The sequence below is a fragment of the Triticum urartu genome, chromosome 6, assembly GCF_003073215.2.
Source record: "Triticum urartu cultivar G1812 chromosome 6, Tu2.1, whole genome shotgun sequence".
Lineage (NCBI taxonomy): Eukaryota > Viridiplantae > Streptophyta > Magnoliopsida > Poales > Poaceae > Triticum > Triticum urartu.
Window position 1 is genome coordinate 463,346,505 of NC_053027.1, and position 21,734 is coordinate 463,368,238.

A 21,734-nucleotide genomic window follows, 5' to 3' on the forward strand; every position below is an offset into this window, starting at 1 on the left:
TATCTAGAGAAGGAGTTTCTCTCAAAAGAAGTGAGTGGGAGGAAAGTAGAACTTGATGAGGTAACTGTACCTGCTCCCTGATAACCCACAAGTATAGGGGATTGCAACAGTTTTCGAGGGTAAAGTATTCAACCCAAATATATTGATTCGACACAAGGGGAGCCAAAGAATACTCTCAAGTATTAGCAGCTGAGTTGTCAATTCAACCACACCTGGAAGCTTAATATCTGAAGCAAAGTATTTAGTAGCAAGGTAATATGATAGTAGTGATAACGGTAACAAATGGTAACGGTAGTAAAAGCAATGTTTTTGGTATTTTGTAGTGATGATAGCAATAGCAACGGGAAAGTAAATAAGCGAAGAACAATATATGGAAAGCTCGTAGGCAATGGATCGGTGATGGAGAATTATGCCGGATGCAGTTCATCATGTAACAGTCATAACCTAGGGTGACACAGAACTAGCTTCAGTTCGTCAATGTAATGTAGGCATGTATTCCGAATATAGTCATACGTGCTTATGGAAAAGAACTTGCATGACATGTTTTGTCCTACCCTCCGGTGGCAGCGGGGTCCTTACGGAAACTAAGGGATATTAAGGCCTCCTTTTAATAGAGAACCGGAAAAAAATCATTAACACATAGTGAATACATGAACTCCTCAAACTACGGTCATCACCGGTAAGTATCCCGATTATTGTCACTTCGGGGTTAACGGATCATGACACATAATAGGTGACTATAGACTTGCAAGATAGGATCAAGAACTCTCATATATTGATGAAAACATAATAGGTTCAGATCTGAAATCATGGCACTCGGGCCCTAGTGACAAGCATTAAGCATAGCAAAGTCATAGCAACATCAATCTCAGAACATAGTGGATACTAGGGATCAAACCCTAACAAAACTAACTTGATTACATGATAGATCCCATCCAACCCCTCACCGTCCAGCAAGCCTATGATGGAATTACTCATGCACGGCGGTGAGCATCATGAAATTGGTGATGGAGGATGGTTGATGATGACGATGGCGACGGATTCCCCTCTCCAGAGCCCCGAACGGACTACAGATCGGCCCTCCCGGGAGGTTTTAGGGCTTGGCGGCGGCTTCGTATCGTAAAACATGATGATTTCTTCTCTCTGATTTTTTCTCCCTGAAACTCAATATATGGAGGTGGAGTTGGAGTCGGAGAGGCAACAGGGGGCTTACATATAAAAGATACTTGAATAAGAGTTTTTCAATGAAATACCTCGGTGAAGCTGCTTACATATTGGGCATCAAGATCTATAGAGATAGATCAAGCCGCTTAATTGGACTTTCACAAAGCACATTCCTTGACAAAGTTTTGAAGAAGTTCAAAATGGATCAGGCAAAGAAAGGGTTCTTGCCTGTGTTACAAGGTGTGAAGTTGAGTAAGACTCAATGCCCGATCACTTCAGAAGATAGAGAGAAAATGAAAGATGTTCCCTATGCTTCAGCCATAGGCTCTATCATGTATGCAATGTTGTGTACCAGACATGATGTGTGCCTTGCTATTAGTTTAGCAGGGAGGTACCAAAGTAATCCAGGAGTGGATCACTGGACAGCGGTCAAGAACATCCTAAAATACCTAAAAATGACTAAGGATATGTTTCTCGTTTATGGAGGTGACAAAGAGCTCGTCGTAAATGGTTACGTCGATGCAAGCTTTGACACTGATCCGGACGATTCTAAATCGCAAACCGGATACATGTTTATATTGAACGGTGGAGCTGTCAGTTGGAGAAGTCCTAAACAAAGCGTCGTGGCGGGATCTATGTGTGAAGCGGAGTACATAGCTGCTTCGGAAGCACCAAATGAAGGAGTCTAGATGAAGGAGTTCATATCCGATCTAGGTGTCATACCTAGTGCATCGGGTCCAATGAAAATCTTTTGTGACAATACTGGTGCAATTGCCTTGGCAAAGGAATCTAGATTTCACAAGAGAACCAAGCACATCAAGAGACGCTGAAATTCCATCCGGGATCAAGTCCAGGTGGGATACATAGAGATATGCAAGATACATACGGATCTGAATGTTGCAGACCCATTGACTAAGCTTCTTCCACGAGCAAAACATGATCAGCACCAAGACTCTATGGGTGTTAGAATCATTACTGTGTAATCTAGATTATTGACTCTAGTGCAAGTGGGAGACTGAAGGAAATATGCCCTAGAGGCAATAATAAAGTTATTATTTATTTCCTCATATCATGATAAATGTTTATTATTCATGCTAGAATTGTATTAACCGGAAACATAATACACGTGTGAATACATAGACAAACATAGTGTCACTAGTATGCCTCTACTTGACTAGCTCGTTGATCAAAGATGGTTGAGTTTCCTAGCCATAGACATGAGTTGTCATTTGATTAATGGGATCACATCATTAGTAGAATGGTGTGATTGACTTGACCCATCCGTTAGCTTAGCACGCTGATCGTTTAGTTTGTTGCTATTGCTTTCCTCATGGCTTACACATGTTCCTATGACTATGAGATTATGCAACTCCCGAATACCGGAGGAACACTTTGTGTGCCACCAAAGGTCACAATGTAACTGGGTGATTATAAAGGTGCTCTACAGGTGTCTCCGATGGTACTTGTTGAGTTGGCATAGATCAAGATTAGGATTTGTCACTCCGATTGTCGGAGAGGTATCTCTGGGCCCTCTCGGTAATGCACATCACTATAAGCCTTGCAAGTAATGTGACTAATGAGTTAGTTACGGGATGATGCATTACAGAACGAGTAAAGAGACTTGCCGGTAACGAGATTGAGCTAGGTATTGAGATACCGACGATCAAATCTCGGGCAAGTAACATACCGATGACAAAGGGAACAACGTATGTTGTTATGCGGTTTGACCGATAAAGATATTCGTAGAATATGTAGGAACCAATATGAGCATCCAGGTTCCGCTATTGGTTATTGACCGGAGACGTGTCTCGGTCATGTCTACATAGTTCTCGAACCCGTAGGGTCCGCACGCTTAAAGTTCTGTGACGATCGATATTATGAGTTTTTGTGTTTTGATGTACCAAAGGTAGTTCGGAGTCCCGGATATGATCACGGACATGCCGAGGAGTCTGTAAATGGTCGAGACGTAAAGATCGATATATTGGATGATTATGTTCGGACACCGGAAGTGTTTCAGGAGGTTTGAGACATATACCGGAGTACCGGGGGATTACCGGAACCCCCGGGGGATGTAATGGGCCTATTGGGCCTTAGTGGAGAAGAGGAGGGGCAGTCAGGTCAGGCAGCGTGCCCCCTCCCCCTCTAGTCCGAATTGGACAAGGAAGGGGGGGGGGCGCCCCCTTTCCTTCCTCCTCTCTCCTTCCCTTTCCCCTTCTCCTTCTCCTACTAGGAAAGGAGGAGTCCTACTGCCGGTGGGAGTAGGAGTCCCCCCTTGGCACGCCCTCCTCCTGGCCGGCCGCCTCCCCCCTAGCTCCTTTATACACGGCGGCAGGGAGGCACCCCAAAGACACACAAGTTGATCATTGATCTCTCCCAGTCGTGTGCGGTGCCCCCTCCACCATAATCCACCTCGATCATACTGTAGCGGTGCTTAGGCGAAGCCCTGCGACGGTAGCTTCATCAACATCGTCACCATGCTGTCGTGCTGACGAAACTCTCCCTTGACCTCTACTGGATCGTGAGTTCGCGGGACATCACTGAGCTGAACGTGTGCTGAACACGGTGGTGCTGTACGTTCGGTACCGAGGATCGGTCGATCGTGAAGATGTACGACTACATCAACCGCGTTGTCATAACGCTTCCGCTTAATGGTCTACGACGGTACGTGGATGACACTCTCCCCTCTCGTTGCTATGCATCACCATGATCTTGCGTGTGCGTAGGAATTTTTTTGAAATTACTATGTTACCAATAAGGATGCCATTAGGATGATGTCGTCCACATAGAGCAGCAGGTACGCAGTAGTAGTGCCCTAATGGTAGACGAAGAGAGACTTGTGCGAAACCCAAGCTGCTGCAAGAACCCAGCCATACGCTGGTACCACGCCCGGGGGGCCTGCTTCAGTCCATAAAGAGACCGAGAGAGCAAGCAGACATGGTCGGGATGCTCGGCGTCGACGAAGCCAGTCGGCTGCTCATAGAAGACCTGTTCTGTGAGGTGGCCATGCAAAAATGCGTTGGAGACATCCAACTGATGCACGGGCCATGCACAGGAGACCGCCAGCTGAAGCACTGTGCATATCGTGCCCGGTTTAACGATCGGGGCGAAGGTGTCGGTGAAGTCCACGCCGGCGCGCTGGCAAAAGCCGCGCACCACCTAGCGAGCCTTGTAGCGCTCGAGAGAATCATCAGGGTTGGTCTTGTGATGAAACACGCATTTGCCACTGATGACGTTGGCGTGAGGGGGTCGCGGAACAAGATGCCACGTACGGTTACGGTTGCACTGCAACGCTTCAAGCTCTTAGCGCATCACGACGAGCCAATGTGGATCGCGGAGGGCGGCGCGTGCGGACAAGGGGATGGGCGACGATGGAGAGGACGGTGTCGACACCGCGCACGCATACTCATCAGTGGCATGCGCATGCTGGGCCGATGGATACCGGCGCGAGACCGCATCAACGTGCCAGTGGGAGGTGGGTCGGCTGCGGCAGGAGCAAAGGACGAGGGTGGCGAAGAGTCCGTCGCTCTCAGCGTTGCAGCGGGGCCAGCCGGTGCGGTGGAACCGGCCGCGGCACCCGTCGGGGTGGGAGCCGAAGGGCCACCCGAGGCCACGGGGGGCCGCGCTGGGACCGAGGCCGAGGGGCCCGCAGCGGGGGCCGCGGCAGAGTGGCCCACAGCAGGGGCCGAGGCAGAGGGGCCCGTGGCCTGGGGAGCCGCCACGGAAGGGCGCGCCAAGGCCGCGCCGGGAGGGGCCGCAGGGAGCCATGCCGGGGGCTGCACCAGGGCCGCGTCCGAAACACCGCCAAAGAGCGTCGAATCCTCTGCAGAACGCGGTACCTGGTGAAAAGGAAATACCCGCTCATCAAAGTACACGTGTCGGGAGGTGTACACACGGTGGGAGACGGGGTCGTAGCACCGGTAACCTTTCGTGTTAGGGGGATAGCCTAGGAAGATACACACTACAGAGCGAGGGGCGAGTTTGTGTGGTGTAGTGGAGGCGGTGCTTGGGTAACACAGACAACCGAAGATACGGAGACCATCGTAGTATGGAGGGGAACCGAAGAGAAGTTGGTGCGGAGTGTAGTTCCAGTGGGAACGACATGGCCTGATGTTAACTAGGAGAGTGGCGGTGGCGAGAGCGTCGGGCCAAAGCCGAGGGGCACGTTGGAGTGGAACAACAATGTGCGGACACAATCATTAAGAGTGCGGAGAATCCGCTCCGCGCGGCCGTTCTGCTGGGATGTGTAGGGGCATGTGAGACGAAAAGTGGTGCCGTGAGACGCGAGAAGGTGGCGAGTGGCAGCGTTGCCAAACTCTTTTCTGTTGTCAGTCTGGAGGGCGAGAATAGGGCATCTGAACTGGGTGGTGATATAGGAGTAAAAAGTCGTGAGGGTGGCGAGGACATCGAATTTGCGACGGAGTGGAAACGTCCACGCAAAATGAGAGAAATCATCAAGTAAAACAAGATAATATAAGAAACCTGTGTGGCTTGCAAAGGGAGACACTACTGGAATCTGGCATTTTGTCGTCTGCCTCCTCTTTGCCGTTGGCCAGCTGACGGCAAAGAGCCTCTTTGCCGTCCTCTTCCACAAAGCGGACGACAAAGAAAGGGCTGATGGCAAAAACGCTATTTGCCGTTAGCCAACTCTTTGCCGTCCGCCAGTAGACGACATAGAATCTTTGTCATCTGGGACGGCAAAGAATGAGGGTGGCCCACTACCGAGAACCACCTAACAGACACTTTCTTTGCCGTCCGCTAGCAGACGGCAAAGAAAGTGGCCAAGCTAACGTTCGTTAGCTAGGATCTTTGCCGTCTGCTGGCGGACGGAAAATAACCATGCCCTAACTAAAATCCATCGACGCCCGCCCCCGCCCCATCTCTCTGTCCCCTCTCTCTCTCCACCCGCACCCGAGCCTCCGCCGCCCTGCGCCACCCCGCCCCTGTGCCGCCGCCGCCCCAGCAGCCCCGGTGACCCCCTTCCCCGCCCCGTGCCATCCCCGTCGTCGCGCAGCGCCGCCCCGTGCGCGAGCCTCCGCCGTCCCACGCCACCCACGTCGCCGCGGCACCCCCTCCTCCACCACGGCGGCCCCGGTGCCCCTCTGCTCCACCACCGCGGCCGCCCCGCCGCCCCGCCGCTCCGGCGCCCCTCTCCACCTGGCGGCCCCGGCGCCCCTCTGCTCCACCACCGCGGCCGCCCCGCCGCTCCGGCGCCCCCTCCTCCATCCGACCACCGCGGCCGCCCACCCCTCCGGCGCCCCCTCCTCCACCCGGTGAGCCCTCTTGCATTTTTTATGTTTTTGTTTCTATATTTTAAGTAAAGTTTAGGTTTACTTTAGGTTTGGTTTAGTTTAGGTTTAGAGCAGAGAGCCTTATACTGCAGTGCAAGAATTGATTATGATAGCTCATCCAGACTTGGAAGTTCTTAGGGTCCGTGCGAATAGAACCTGATAGTTTGCTGATACACACCAGTAGCTCAAGATGCGTAGCCTGCTACTGAAATGCGGTGCTGGTGCACTGATGTGAAGCATGGTGTATAATCCAGCTGCTGATCACACTTGAGTATGCAGTGTTACTTTTCTCAGGAGATATCATCTCAGCGATATTAATATAACTAGATAAGTTCCCTATAATATGATAATTTTGCTCCCTACAAGAACAACACATAATAAAGCATTTTAAAAAATATTGAAATAATTAAGCATGAACCTGTTGAAGTAATCAGCAACACTCGAATTAGTTTAATTTGAGAAAACAACAAGGCATGCATATTGCTTATGGAATCTGTCATAAGAGGCAAACTATACCCGTCCTTTTCTTTTCTTTTTTGCGGAAAGGAAAACTATACATTCAGCAAGCCGAAGGAAAGTCTAGCGTGCCTTTCTCACTAGCATAGGCATGAAAGCATAATCTCAATCTAAACAGGAGGTCGTGTTGATCGGAGTGACTGCGACGGTCACATTCCTGGCAAGTGGCAACATCATTATTGAGGTGTGTGTGCCTCAAACTCATATGTTAGTTGCGTCTCCTGTGATCATAGTTGAGCAAGTATAAGATTGCAGTATGGTTATAATGTCTTACCCCAGCTTGCATTTACATACCTTTTCTGTAATAGGATCCTATGGTAATGTGATGTGGTACTAGCTTGTTCTGATTTGCATACAAAGTAAATTGATTTTAGGACACTACCCTTAGTTTCTTATTTGAGGTATGTTTGTTTGCTTGGTGTGTGGCACCTAGAGCCACCTAAAACATGGTGCAACTATGATTGTTGCCACAAGTATTCCAGTGTGATCACACCACAAGGAACTTTAGGTTTAGTTTTGGTTAAGAAGAAAGAAGAAAGATGAAAAAAATAAGAAGAAGATAAAGAGGAGGAAGAAGAAGTGTATTTTTCCCTATTTTTAGATTACTATGCTCTTTTTTCAACATTTTCAGTTTTCTTTCACGTCTGAAGAAATTCCTAGTTTTGAAGGGTGCCAATTGCCATTGCCAACTAACCTACCAAATTAATTAAGTGTTGTTGATGTTGTTGAGCACAAGTGCATTGCTTTTTTTCTCAGTTTTCTTTCATGTCTAGAAACTTGGCTCTATGTTTATAGATATGCTTCTAGCTAGATACTAATTGGTCTCTTCTGTTGCTTATTAGAGATGGGGGGAGGCCGTCACTGCAGGCTCCGCTCTGCCACACCGGAGTACGAGTTGGATGCTTTCGAGTTCTTCAGTATCATACTTGGGACTTCCTCCAAGAGGCAGGTATATAAAAGGAGAGATCTCCCCTTCACCCATCTCATTATGATAACTCTGTTGTTTGCTACATCACTCCTTCTCCCAAATTGCAGAGGCTTCCTGGCACTTTTATGACGATGCTAGACGGCCATCGGCCAAAGAATGTGAAGCTGCGACAGGCCGACAGCGGGCTTCGCAGGCTTTGGGACGTGGAGTTGGTGATCAGGTACGGCCACATGTACCTGTGTCGTGGCTGGGAGCAGTTCTACCATGCCTATGACCCGCGGCACGGGTACTTCCTTCTCTTCAGGTACGACGGCGACGCCATGCTCACCGTGAAGGTGTTCAACACGACTATGTGTCGCATGCACTACCAGGACGACGATGATGCCAGTACATTCTGCCTCTTCTTCCTCTACATTTTGCTTTGTCTCACATCGATTGTTAACGGTCATTGTTAAATTTGGTTAGGCAATGGGAGCAGTAGTAGCGACTCTGGCTACAGCCAAAGCAGCAGCGACTCTAGCTGCAGCAAAAGTAGCAACGAGGATGATCTGGAATGGAGTGGGGAAGAAGAGGAGCAGAGTGGGGATGAGGAGGTGCAGGCTGACGATGGGCAACAGATGGTGGTGGCTGAGGATCACGTAGCGATGGTGGTGGCTGACGATGGGCAAGAGATGGTGGTGGCCGAGGATGACCTAGCGATGGTGCTGCCTGAAGATGGCCTCGCGATGGTGGCGGTGCCTGACAATGACCTCGCGATGGTGGTGGCACCGGCGATCCCACAACTGGGCGACATGACCATGCCAATTGTGGTAGAAGAGTACATCCCACTGCCTCCACCGCCTCGCCGCTCTTGGCGCATCAGGATGAGGAAGGAGAAGGAGAAGAAGAATGAGGAGTGAACTATGTCAGGTATGTCAGATCTCCAGAATGATCTATATATACTTAGCTTTGTTTCCTCCGAAATGACATAAGTTAGCTCTAATATGCTAAGTTATCTCTAATATGCTTAGTTTCCTAGGTTTGCTCAATAATGACATACACTTGGCTTACTTGTGTAAAAAATGGCATAATTATGCTCAGTTAACTCAAAAATGGCATAATTAGTTAAGTTAGCTCCAAAATGACCCATTTAACCTAGGTTAGCTCCAAAATGACCAAGTTTACCTAGGTTAGCTCCAATATGATCCATTTTAGCTAGGTTAGCTCCAAAATGACCAAGTTTACCTAGGTTAGCTCCAATATGATCCATTTTAGCTAGGTTAGCTCCAAAATGACCTAGTTTACCTAGGTTAGCTCCAAAATGACCAAGTTTACCTAGGTTAGCTCCAAAATGACCTAATTTACCTAGGTTAGCTCCAAAATGACCAAGTTTACCTAGGTTAGCTCCAAAATGACCAACTTTACCTAGGTTAGCTCCAAAATGACCTAGTTTACCTAGGTTAGCTCCAAAATGACCAAGATGGCATAATATGCTTAGTTCACTCAAAGATGGCATAATTAGCTAGGTTAGCTCCATTTTACCTAAGTATGCTTACTTCTTATTCCAGTCTTCTTCTTCTTCATTTTCTTCTTCTTCTTCTTCTAACTTTCTTGTTTCCCATTTTGTAGATCTCATTTAATTCACGAAAGCTTGCATGGATGTAGTGCTTCTTTTCCCTTTCTGCTTTTATTTTGTATCGATGAACTTGCATGGATGGATGGATAACGGTGTTGGATGAACAATGTGAAACTTTTGTAATATGTATGGATGGAACTATGTGTTGGTTATGTATGTATATATGATGAAACTTGTGTGTTGGATATGTCTTTCGTGAAATTTGTGTGTTGAAATTTGTGCGTTCAAACTTGTGTGTTCAAATTGAATGAATTTAAGAAAAAACACAAAAACAAGGGCTATACAGGATCTTTGCCGTCCGCTGGCGGACGGCAAAGAAATTTGCTGTCCTCCAGCGGACGGCAAAGATGCCACATGGCAGCTCCCTGTATAGCCTGGGGGCTGTCCTATTTGGTTACTTTGCCGTCCGCTGGCTGACGGCAAAGGTGCAATGGTCTTTGCCGTCCGCCAGCTGACGACAAAGCTCACAGTTAGCCCCCTAACGGCCAGACGTTGTCACATGTGCCATCCAGGACCTTTGCCGTCAGTCGGCTGACGACAAAAACCGTTTCATCTTTGCCGTCCGCCAGCTGACGGCAAAGAAGCCTTTGTCGTAGCCTATTCAGCCGGACCTGTTGCCGTCAGCTGGTTGACGGCAAAGAACTTTGCCGTCCGCCATCTATGCCTTTGCCGTCTGCCATGGCGGACGGCAAAGAAGATGATTCCAGTAGTGAGATGTCCATACATCACTATGAATTAACTGAAACGGAAAAGTAGAAATAGTGTTTGACTCGCTAAAGGGTCGACGAACATGTTTACCGAGATGGCAAGCATGACAAGTGTGCTCGTCGAATTTATTACATGAAAATGAATTTTTTTGAGAATCTGACAAAGGACGGTGGAGTTGGGGTGACCCAAGCGTGCATGCCAAAGGTAGACACCTGTGGAGAGGGCGACCGGAGAGGTGGTGGCGGTGGCGGTGGAGCCGGAGTGCACTGGGTATAAGCCATTTGGGCTATCACATTGGTGGAGTACCATCTGTGTACGGGCGTCCTTCACAGAGAAACCAGGACCATCAAATTCAATGGTGAGAGGATTGTCACGTGCAAGACGATGAACGGAGACAAGATTTTTAACTAGGTTAGGTGAGACAAGAACATTAGTCATGTTAATAGGCATAGAATTAGATGAAAAGAAACTATGACCGACATGAGTAATGTGTACGGAAGAACCATCACCGAAGGTGATGCGGTTCGAGGTGGTGATCGGAAAGGAGGAAGCAAGGTTACCGGGGTGCGACGTCATGTGGGCGGTAGCCCCCGTGTCCATGTACCAATCACCGCCACCTCCGTAGGTGGAGGGAGACGGCACCGAGTGCAGCGCGGCGAGAAGTGCAGGGTCCCACGGGGCCGGTGGGAGGGAGTAACCTTCGGGCTGGATTGGCGTGGGGGGTGGCACGTAGCCGCCCGGCTTAGGCTCGAGCGCCTGCAGGTAGCCACCTCCACTCGCCGGGTAGCCGCCGCCCGTCACCTGGTACGGGGCAGCGGCGAAGTGCGCCTGTGGGCTGGTGGGGTGCGGACCGAGGATGCCCGTGTTGGGGAACATAGTAATTTCAAAAAAATTTCCTACGCACACATAGGATCATGGTGATGCATAGCAACGATAGGGGAGAGTGTGTCCACGTACCCTCGTAGACCGAATGCAGAAGCGTTAGCACAATGCGGTTGATGTAGTCGTACGTCTTCACGATCCGACCGATCCAAGTACCGAACGCACGGCACCTCCGAGTTCAGCACACGTTCAACTCGATGATGTCCCGCGAGCTCCAATCCAGCAAAGCTTCACAGGAGAGTTTCTTCAGCACGACAGCATGGTGACGGTGATGATGATGCTACCGACGCAGGGCTTCGCCTAAGCACCGCTACGATATGATCGAGGTGGATTATGGTGGAGGGGGGGCACCGCACACGGCTAAGAGATCAATGATCAATTGTTGTGTCTATGGGGTGCCCCCTGCCCTCGTATATAAAGGATCAAGGGGGAGGAGGCGGCCGGCCAGGGAGAGGCGCGCCAAGAGGGGGAGTCCTACTCCCACTAGGAGTAGGACTCCTCCTTTTCCTAGTAGGAGTAGGAGAGCGGGAAGGAAAGGGAGAGGAGGAGAAGGACAGAGGGGGCCGACCCCCTTTGCCCTAAACCAATTCGGTTTGGTCTTGGGGGGGGGCGCCCCACACTCCCCTTGCTGCCCTCTATTTCCACTAAGGCCCATGTAGGCCCATTAAGCCCCCCCTGGGGGGGGGTTCCGGTAACCCCCCGGTACTCTGGTATATGCCCGAAACCTTTCCGGTGTCCGAACATAGTCGTCCAATATATCGATCTTTACGTCTCGACCATTTCGAGACTCCTTGTCATGTCCGTGATCATATCCGGGACTCCGAACTACCTTTGGTACATCAAAACACAAAAACTCATAATACCGATCGTCACTGAACTTTAAGCGTGCGGACCCTACGGGTTCGAGAACTATGTAGACATGACCGAGACACGTCTCTGGTCAATAACCAATAGCGGAACCTGGATGCTCATATTGGCTCCCACATATTCTACGAAGATCTTTATCGGTCAAACCGCATAACAACATACGTTGTTCCCTTTGTCATCGGTATGTTACTTGCCCGAGATTCGATCATCGATATCTCAATACCTAGTTCAATCTCGTTACCGGAAAGTCTCTTTACTCGTTCCGTAATACATCATTCCGCAACTAACTCATTAGTTACAATGCTTGAAAGGCTTATAGTGATGTGCATTACTGAGTGGGCCTAAAGATACCTCTCCGACAATCGGAGTGACAAATCCTAATATCGAAATACGCCAACTCAACAAGTACCTTCGGAGACACCTGTAGAGCACCTTTATAATCACCCAGTTATGTTGTGATGTTTGGTAGCACACAAAGTGTTCCTCTGATAAACGGGAGTTGCATAATCTCATAGTCATGGGAACATGTATAAGTCATGAAGAAAGCAATAGCAACATACTAAACGATCAAGTGCTAAGCTAACGGAATGGGTCAAGTCAATCACATAATTCTCCTAATGATGTGATCCCATTAATCAAATGAAAACTCATGTCTATGGCTAGGAAACATAACCATCTTTGATCAACGAGATAGTCATGTAGAGGCATTCTAGTGACACTCTGTTTGTCTATGTATTCACACATGTATCATGTTTCTGGTTAATACAATTCTAGCATGAATAATAAACATTTATCATGATATAAGGAAATAAATAATAACTTTATTATTGCCTCTAGGGCATATTTCCTTCAGTCTCCCACTTGCACTAGAGTCAATAATCTAGATTACACAGTAATGATTCTAACACCCATGGAGCCTTGGTGCTGATCATGTTTTGCTCGTGGAAGAGACTTAGTCAACGGGTCTACAGCATTCAGATCCGTATGTATCTTGCAAATTATCTTGCAAATCTCTATGTCTCCCACCTGACTAGATCCCGGATGGAATTGAAGCGTCTCTTGATGTGCTTGGTTCTCTTGTGAAATCTGGATTCCTTTGCCAAGGCAATTGCACCAGTATTGTCACAAAAGATTTTCATTGGACCCGATGCACTAGGTATGACACCTAGATCGGATATGAACTCCTTCATCCAGACTCCTTCATTTGCTGCTTCCGAAGCAGCTATGTACTCCGCTTCACACATAGATCCCGCCATGACGCTTTGTTTAGAACTGCTCCAACTGACAGCTCCACCGTTCAATATAAACACGTATCCGGTTTGCGATTTAGAATCGTCCGGATCAGTGTCAAAGCTTGCATCGACGTAACCATTTACGACGAGCTCTTTGTCACCTCCATAAACGAGAAACATATCCTTAGTCCTTTTCAGGTATTTCAGGATGTTCTTGACCGCTGTCCAGTGATCCACTCCTGGATTACTTTGGTACCTCCCTGCTAAACTAATTATAGCAAGGCACACATCAGGTCTGGTACACAGCATTGCATACATGATAGAGCCTATGGCTGAAGCATAGGGAACATCTTTTCATTTTCTCTCTATCTTCTGCAGTGGTCGGGCATTGAGTCTTACTCAACTTCACACCTTGTAATACAAGCAAAAACCCTTTCTTTGCTTGATCCATTTTGAACCTTTTCAAAACTTTATCAATGTATGTGCTCTGTGAAAGTCCAATTAAGCATCTTGATCTATCTCTGTAGATCTTGATGCCCAATACATAAGCAGCTTCTCCGAGGTCTTTCATTGAAAAACTCTTATTCAAGTATCCTTTTATGCTATCCAGAAATTCTATGTCATTTCCAATCAGCAATATGTCATCCACATATAATATCAGAAATGCTACAGAGCTCCCACTCACTTTCTTGTAAATACAGGCTTCTCCAAAAGTTTGTATAAAACCATATGCTTTGATCACACTATCAAAACGTTTATTCCAACTCCGAGAGGCTTGCACTGGTCCATAAATGGAAAGTGGGAGCTTGCACACTTTCTTAGCTCCCTTTGGATCAACAAAACCTTCTGGTTGCATCATATACAACTCTTCTTCCAGAAATCCATTCAGGAATGCAGTTTTGACATCCATTTGCCAAATTTCATAATCATAAAATGCGGCAATTGCTAACATGATTTGGACAGACTTAAGTATCACTACAGGTGAGAAAGTCTCATCGTAGTCAACTCCTTGAACTTGTCAAAAACCTATAGCAAAAAGTCAAGCTTTGTAGACAGTAACATTACCGTCAGCGTCAGTCTTCTTCTTGAAGATCCATTTATTCTCGATGGCTTCCCGATCATCGGGCAAGTCAACCAAAGTCCATACTTTGTTCTCATACATGGATCCCATCTCAGATTTCATGGCCTCAAGCCATTTTGCGGAACGCTTCTTCATAGTTCGTAGGTTCATCATGATCTAGTAACATGACTTCCAGAACAGGATTACCGTACCACTCTGGTGCGGATCTTACTCTGGTTGACCTATGAGGTTCGGTAGTAACTTGATCTGAAGTTTCATGATCATTATCATTAGCTTCCTCACTATTGGTGTAGATGTCACAGGAACCGATTTCTGTGATGAACTACTTTCCAATAAGGGAGCAGGTAAAGTTACCTCATCAAGTTCTACTTTCGTCCCACTCACTTCCTTCGAGAGAAACTCCTTCTCTAGAAAGGATCCATTCTTAGCAACGAATGTCTTGCCTTCGGATCTGTGATAGAAGGTGTACCCAACAGTCTCCTTTGGGTATCCTATGAAGACACATTTTGGGTTCGAGCTTATCAGGTTGAAGATTTTTCACATAAGTATCGCACCCCCAAACTTTAAGAAATGACAACTTTGGTTTCTTACCAAACCACGGTTCATAAGGCGTCGTCTAAACGGATTTCGATGGTACCCTATTTAATGTGAATGTAGCCGTCTCTAAAGCATAATCCCAAAACGATAGCGGTAAATCAGTAAGAGACATCATAGATCACACCATTTCCAGTAAAGTACGATTACAATGTTCGGATACACCATTAAGTTGTGGTGTCCCGGGTGGTGTGAGTTGCGAAACTATTCCGCATTCTTTCAAATGTAGACCAAACTCCTAACTCAAATATTCTCCTCCACGATCAGATCGTAAAAACTTTATTTTCTTGTTACGATGATTTTCCACTTCACTCTGAAATTCTTTGAACTTTTCAAACATTTCAGGTTTATGTTTCATCAAGAAGATATACCCATATCTGCTCAAATCATCTGTGAAGGTGAGAAAATAATGATACCCACCGCGAGCCTCAATCTTCATTGGACCACATACATCAGTATGTATTATTTCTAATAAATCTGTTTCTCACTCCATTGTTCTGGAGAATGGCGTTTTAGTCATCATGCCCATGAGGCATGGTTCGCAAGTACCAAGTGATTCATAATCAAGTGACTCCAGAAGTCCATCAGTATGGAGTTTCTTCATGCGCTTTACACCAATATGACCCAAACAGCAGTGCCACAAATAATTTGCACTATCATTATCAACTCTGCATCTTTTGGCTTCAACATTATGAATATGTGTATCACTACTATCGAGATTTAACACAAATAGACCACTCTTCAAGGGTGCATGACCATAAAAGATATTACTCATGTAAATAGAACAACCATTATTCTCGGATTTAAACGAATAACCGTCTCGCATCAAACAAGATCCAGATATAATGTTCATGCTTAACGCTGGCACCAAATAAAAATTATTCAGGTCTAAAATTAATCCCGAAGGTAGATGTAGAGGTAGCATACCGACGGTGATCACATCGACTTTGGAACCATTTCCCACGCGCATCGTCACCTCGTCCTTAGCCAGTCTTCGCTTAATCCGTAGTCCCTGTTTCGAGTTGCAAATATTAGCAACAGAACCAGTATCAAATACCCAGGTGCTACTGCGACGCTAGTAAGGTACACATCAATAACATGTATATCAATATACCTTTGTTCACTTGCCATCCTTCTTATCCGCCAAATACTTGGGGCAGTTCCGCTTCCAGTGACCAGTCCCTTTGCAGTAGAAGCACTCAGTCTCAGGCTTAGGTCCAGACTTGGGTTTCTTCACTTGAGCAGCAACTTGTTTGCTGTTCTTCTTGAAGTTCCTTCTTCCCTTTACCCTTTTTTCTTGAAACTGGTGGTCTTGTTGACCATCAACACTTGATGCTCCTTCTTGATTTCTACCTCCGCAGCCTTTAGCATTGCGAAGAGCTCGGGAATTGTCTTATCCATCCCTTGCATATTATAGTTCATCACGAAGCTCTTGTAGCTTGGTGGCAGTGATTGAAGAATTCTGTCAATGACACTATCATCCAGAAGATTAACTCCCAGTTGAGAATCAAGTGATTGAGTACCCAGACATTCTGAGTATATGTTCACTGACAGAACTATTCTCCTCCATCTTGCAGCTGTAGAACTTATTGGAGACTTCATATCTCTCAATCCGGGCATTTGCTTGAAATATTAACTTCAACTCCTGGAACATCTCATATGCTCCATGACGTTCAAAACGTCGTTGAAGTCCCGGTTCTAAGCCGTAAAGCATGGCACACTGAACTATCGAGTAGTCATCAGCTTTACTCTGCCAGACGTTCTTAACGTCATCAGCAGCATCTGCAGCAGGCCTGGCACCTAGCGGTGCTTCCAGGATGTAATTCTTGTACCCAGACATTCTGAGTATATGTTCACTGACAGAACTGTTCTCCTCCATCTTGCAGCTGTAGAACTTATTGGAGACTTCATATCTCTCAATCCGGGCATTTGCTTGAAATATTAACTTCAACTCCTGGAACATCTCATATGCTCCATGACGTTCAAAATGTCGTTGAAGTCCCGGTTCTAACCCATAAAGCATGGCACGCTGAACTATCGAGTAGTCATCAGCTTTACTCTGCCAGACGTTCTTAACGTCATCAGCGGCATCTGCAGCAAGCCTGGCACCTAGCGGTGCTTCCAGGATGTAATTCTTCTATGCAGCAATGATGATAATCCTCCAGTTACGGACCCAGTCCGTGTAATTGCTACCATCATCTTTCAACTTTGCTTTCTCAAGGAACGCATTAAAATTTAAAGGAACAACGGCACGGGCCATCTATCTACAATAACATAGACAAGCAAAATACTATCAGGTACTAAGTTCATGATAAATTTAAGTTCAATTAATCATATTACTTAAGAACTCCCACTTAGATAGACATCCCTCTAATCATCTAAGTGATCACGTGATCCATATCAACTAAACCATAACCGATCATGACGTGAAATGGAGTAGTTTTCAATGGTGAACATCTCTATGTTGATCATATCTACTATATGGTTCATGCTCGACCTTTCGGTCTCAGTGTTCCGAGGCCATATCTGCATATGCTAGGCTCGTCAAGTTTAACCCGAGTATTCTGCGTGTGCAAAACTGTCTTACACCCGTTGTAGATGAACGTTGAGCTTATCACACCCGATCATCACGTGGTGTCTCAGCACGGCGAACTTTGGCAACGGTGCATACTCAGGAAGAACACTTTTACCTTGAAATTTAGTGAGAGATCATCTTGTAATGCTACCGTCAAACAAAGCAAAATAAGATGCATAAAGGATAAACATCACATGCAATCAATATAAGTGATATGATATGGCCATCATTATCTTGTGCCTTTGATCTCCATCTCCAAAGCACCGTAGTGATCACCATTGTCACCGGCGCGACACCTTGATCTCCATCGTAGCATCGTTGTCGTCTCGCCATCTATTGCTTCTATGACTATCGCTACCGCTTAGTGATAAAGTAATGCAATTATAGGGCGATTGCATTGCATACAATAAAGCGACAACCATATGGCTCCTGCCAGTTGCCGATAACTCCGTTACAAAACATGATCATCTCATACAATAAGTATAGCATCATGTCTTGACCATATCACATCACAACATGCCCTGCAACAAGTTAGACGTCCTCTACTTTGTTGTTGCAAGTTTTACGTGGCTGCTATGGGCTGAGCAAGAACCGTTCTTACCTACGCATCAAAATCACAACGATAGTTCGTCAAGTTAGTGTTGTTTTAACCTTCTCAAGGACCGGGCGTAGCCACACTCAGTTCAACTAAAGTTGGAGAAACTGAAACCCGCCAGCCACCTGTGTGCAAAGCACGTCGGTAGAACCAGTCTCGCGTAAGCGTACGCGTAATGTCGGTCCGGGCCGCTTTATCCAACAATACCACCGAACCAAAGTATGACATGTTGGTAAGAAGTATGACTTGTATCACCCACAACTCACATGTGTTCTACTCGTGCATATAACATCTACGGATAAACCTGGCTCGGATGCCACTATTGGTAACGTAGTAATTTCAAAAAAATTCATACGCACACACAAGATCATGGTGATGCATAGCAACGAGAGGGGAGAGTGTCGTCCACGTACCCTCGTAGACCATTAAGCGGAAGCGTTATGACAACGCGGTTGATGTAGTCGTACGTCTTCACGATCAACCGATCCTCAGTACCGAACGTACGACACCTCCGCATTCAGCACACGTTCAGCTCGGTAACGTCCCGCGAACTCACGATCTAGTAGAGGTCGAGGGAGAGTTTCCTCAGCACGACGGCGTGGTGACGATGTTGATGAAGCTACCGTTGCAGGGCTTTGCCTAAGCACCGCTACAGTATGACCGAGGTGGATTATGGTGGAGGGGGGCACCGCACACGGCTGGGAGAGATCAATGATCAACTTGTGTGTCTTTGGGGTGCCTCGCTGCCCCCGTATATAAAGGAGCTAGTGGGGAGGCGGCCGGCCAGGAGGAGGGCGCGCCAAGGGGGGAGTCCTACTCTCACCGGGAGTAGGACTCCTCCTTTCCTAGTAGGAGTAGGAGAATGGGAAAGAGAAGGAGAGAGGAGGAAGGAAAGGGGGAAGTCGCCCCCCCTTCCTTGTCCAATTCGGACTAGAGGGGGAGGGGCGGGCGGCCTGCCCTGGCCGCCCCTCCTCTTCTCCACTAAGGCCCAATAGGCCCAGTACATTCCCCGGGGGGTTCCGGTAATCCCCTGGTACTCCGGTATATGTCTGAAACCTCCAGAAACACTTCCGGTGTCCGAACATAGTCATCCAATATATCGATCTTTACATCTCGACCATTTCGAGACTCCTCGTCATGTCCGTGATCATATCCGGGACTCCGAACTACCTTCGGTACATCAAAACTATAATACCGATCGTCACAGAACTTTAAGCGTGCGGACCCTATGGGTTCGAGAACTATGTAGACATGACCGAGGCACGTCTCCGGTCAATAACCAATAGCGAAACCTGGATGCTCATATTGGTTCCTACATATTCTACGAAGATTTTTATCGGTCAAACCGCATAACAACATACGTTGTTTCCTTTGTCATCGGTGTGTTACTTGCCCGAGATTCGATCGTCGGTATCTCAATACCTAGCTCAATCTCGTTAACGGAAGTCTCTTTACTCATTATGTAATGCATCATCCCGTAACTAACTCATTAGTCACATTTCTTGCAAGGCTTATAGTGATGTGCATTACCGAGAGGGCCCAGAGATACCTCCCCGACAATCGGAGTGACAAATCCTAATCTTGATCTATGCCAACTCAACAAGTACCATCGGAGACACCTGTAGAGCACCTTTATAATCACCGAGTTATGTTGTGACGTTTGGTAGCACACAAAGTGTTCCTCCGGTATTCGGGAGTTGCATAATCTCATAGTCATAGGAACATGTATAAGTCATGAAGAAAGCAATAGCAACAAACTAAACGATCATCGTGCTAAGCTAACGGATGGGTCAAGTCAATCACACCATTCTACTAATGATGTGATCTCGTTAATCAAATGATAACTCATGTCTATGGCTAGGAAAGTCAACCATCTTTGATCAATGAGCTAGTCAAGTAGAGGCATACTGGTGACACTATGTTTGTCTATGTATTCACACATGTATTATGTTTCCGGTTAATACAATTCTAGCATGAATAATAAACATTTATCATGATATGAGGAAATAAATAATAAATTTATTATTGCTTCTAGGGCATATTTCCTTCAATCCTCGCCTGGGCTCCTTCAGCAGCTCACGGCTCGTCTTCGTGATGAGTTTGCCCTCAAGGATCTGGGAGCGCTGCACTACTTCCTTGGCATTGAGGTCGTTCGCCGTGCCGACGGGTTCTTTCTGCATCAGCAGAAGTACGCTCATGAGCTTCTCGAGCGCGCGGGTATACTTAATTGCAAGACCGCCCCCACACCTGTTGACACCAAGGCGAAGGTCTCTGCTTTGGAGGGTTCTCCTGCGCCGGATGTCGCGTTCTACCGCTCCATCATCGGCGCCCTGCAGTATCTCACCCTCACTCGGCCTGACTTGCAGTATGCAGTCCAGCAGGTGTGCCTCCACATGCACTCTCCGTGTGATTCCCACTGGACTCTGGTGAAGCTTATTCTTCGGTACATACGCGGCACTATGGACCTGGGACTCACCCTGACGGCATCCTCCTCCATCGACATGGTCGCCTACTCCGATGCTGACTGGGCTGGCTGCCCGGACATGCGTCGCTCTACGTCAGGCTATTGTGTCTACCTCGGGCCCTCGCTGATTTCGTGGTCGTCCAAGCGGCAGCCCACGGTCTCTCGCTCGAGTGCTAAGGCGGAGTATCGGGCAGTGGCTAACGCCGTTGCTGAGTGCTCTTGGCTCCGTCAGCTTCTCCAGGAGTTGTTTTGTGTGGTCCCTAAGGCCATGATCGTCTACTGCGACAACGTCTCCGTCGTCTATCTCTCCGCCAACCCCGTCCACCATCGCCGTATGAAGCATATTGAGCTCGACATTCACTTCGTTCGCGAGCAGGTGGCTCTCGGGAAGGTTCGTGTTTTGCACGTTCCTACCACTTAGCAGTTTGCCTATGTCATGACTAAGGGACTACCGACCCCAGTCTTTGAGGAGTTTCGGTCCAGTCTATGTGTCTCCGGCGACGCTTCGACTGCGGCGGGGGGGGGGGTGTTGAGTGTACGTTGTCCACTGTATATGTATAGGACTTGGGTTTGTATTTATACCGCTGTATCTCTCTCTCCCCCTCATATATTTGTACATCTTGAGAGACAAGTAGAAGCCGGTCCACCCTGTACCTATATATGTGCACCATGCACATGATCAATGATTATTGATTCATGCAATCTCATTCTTCCTAACTAACAGAGAGATCCCAAAGCTCGGCTATATTAAATTTCTAAGAGGAATAGAGTGACCCAATCAGATGTGAACTTAAAAACCAGGTTTGTTGACTGTTTCTTGTCCCTCCCTTCCCTCACAATCCAGCTTCTGTTCTGCGCAGTCATCAGTAACATCTTAGTTGTAAGTAAATTTTCTTTTGAGTTTGTAGACTGCTTGAAGCAATCAGAGCCAATCATAAAATCAATTTGCAGACAGATGTGAATTTTACCTAGTCCTATTTGGTATACTGGTCGTGTTTCCGCGAACGGGTTGGTACAACTAATTCCTGTACGTTTATCTTACCAAAATCCAACCACACCCATATTATCTGACCTGTGATTGATTTTGACCCAACATTTGAAAAATTTGCTGGACAAGTTGGTGAACAGGAGTGCTAGCCATAAATATGCATGGAAGAATATCAGGGACCATTAAAAAAAATGGGTGCGTCTCATATCGTTGTCGATTTATTTTGGATAAATTGAC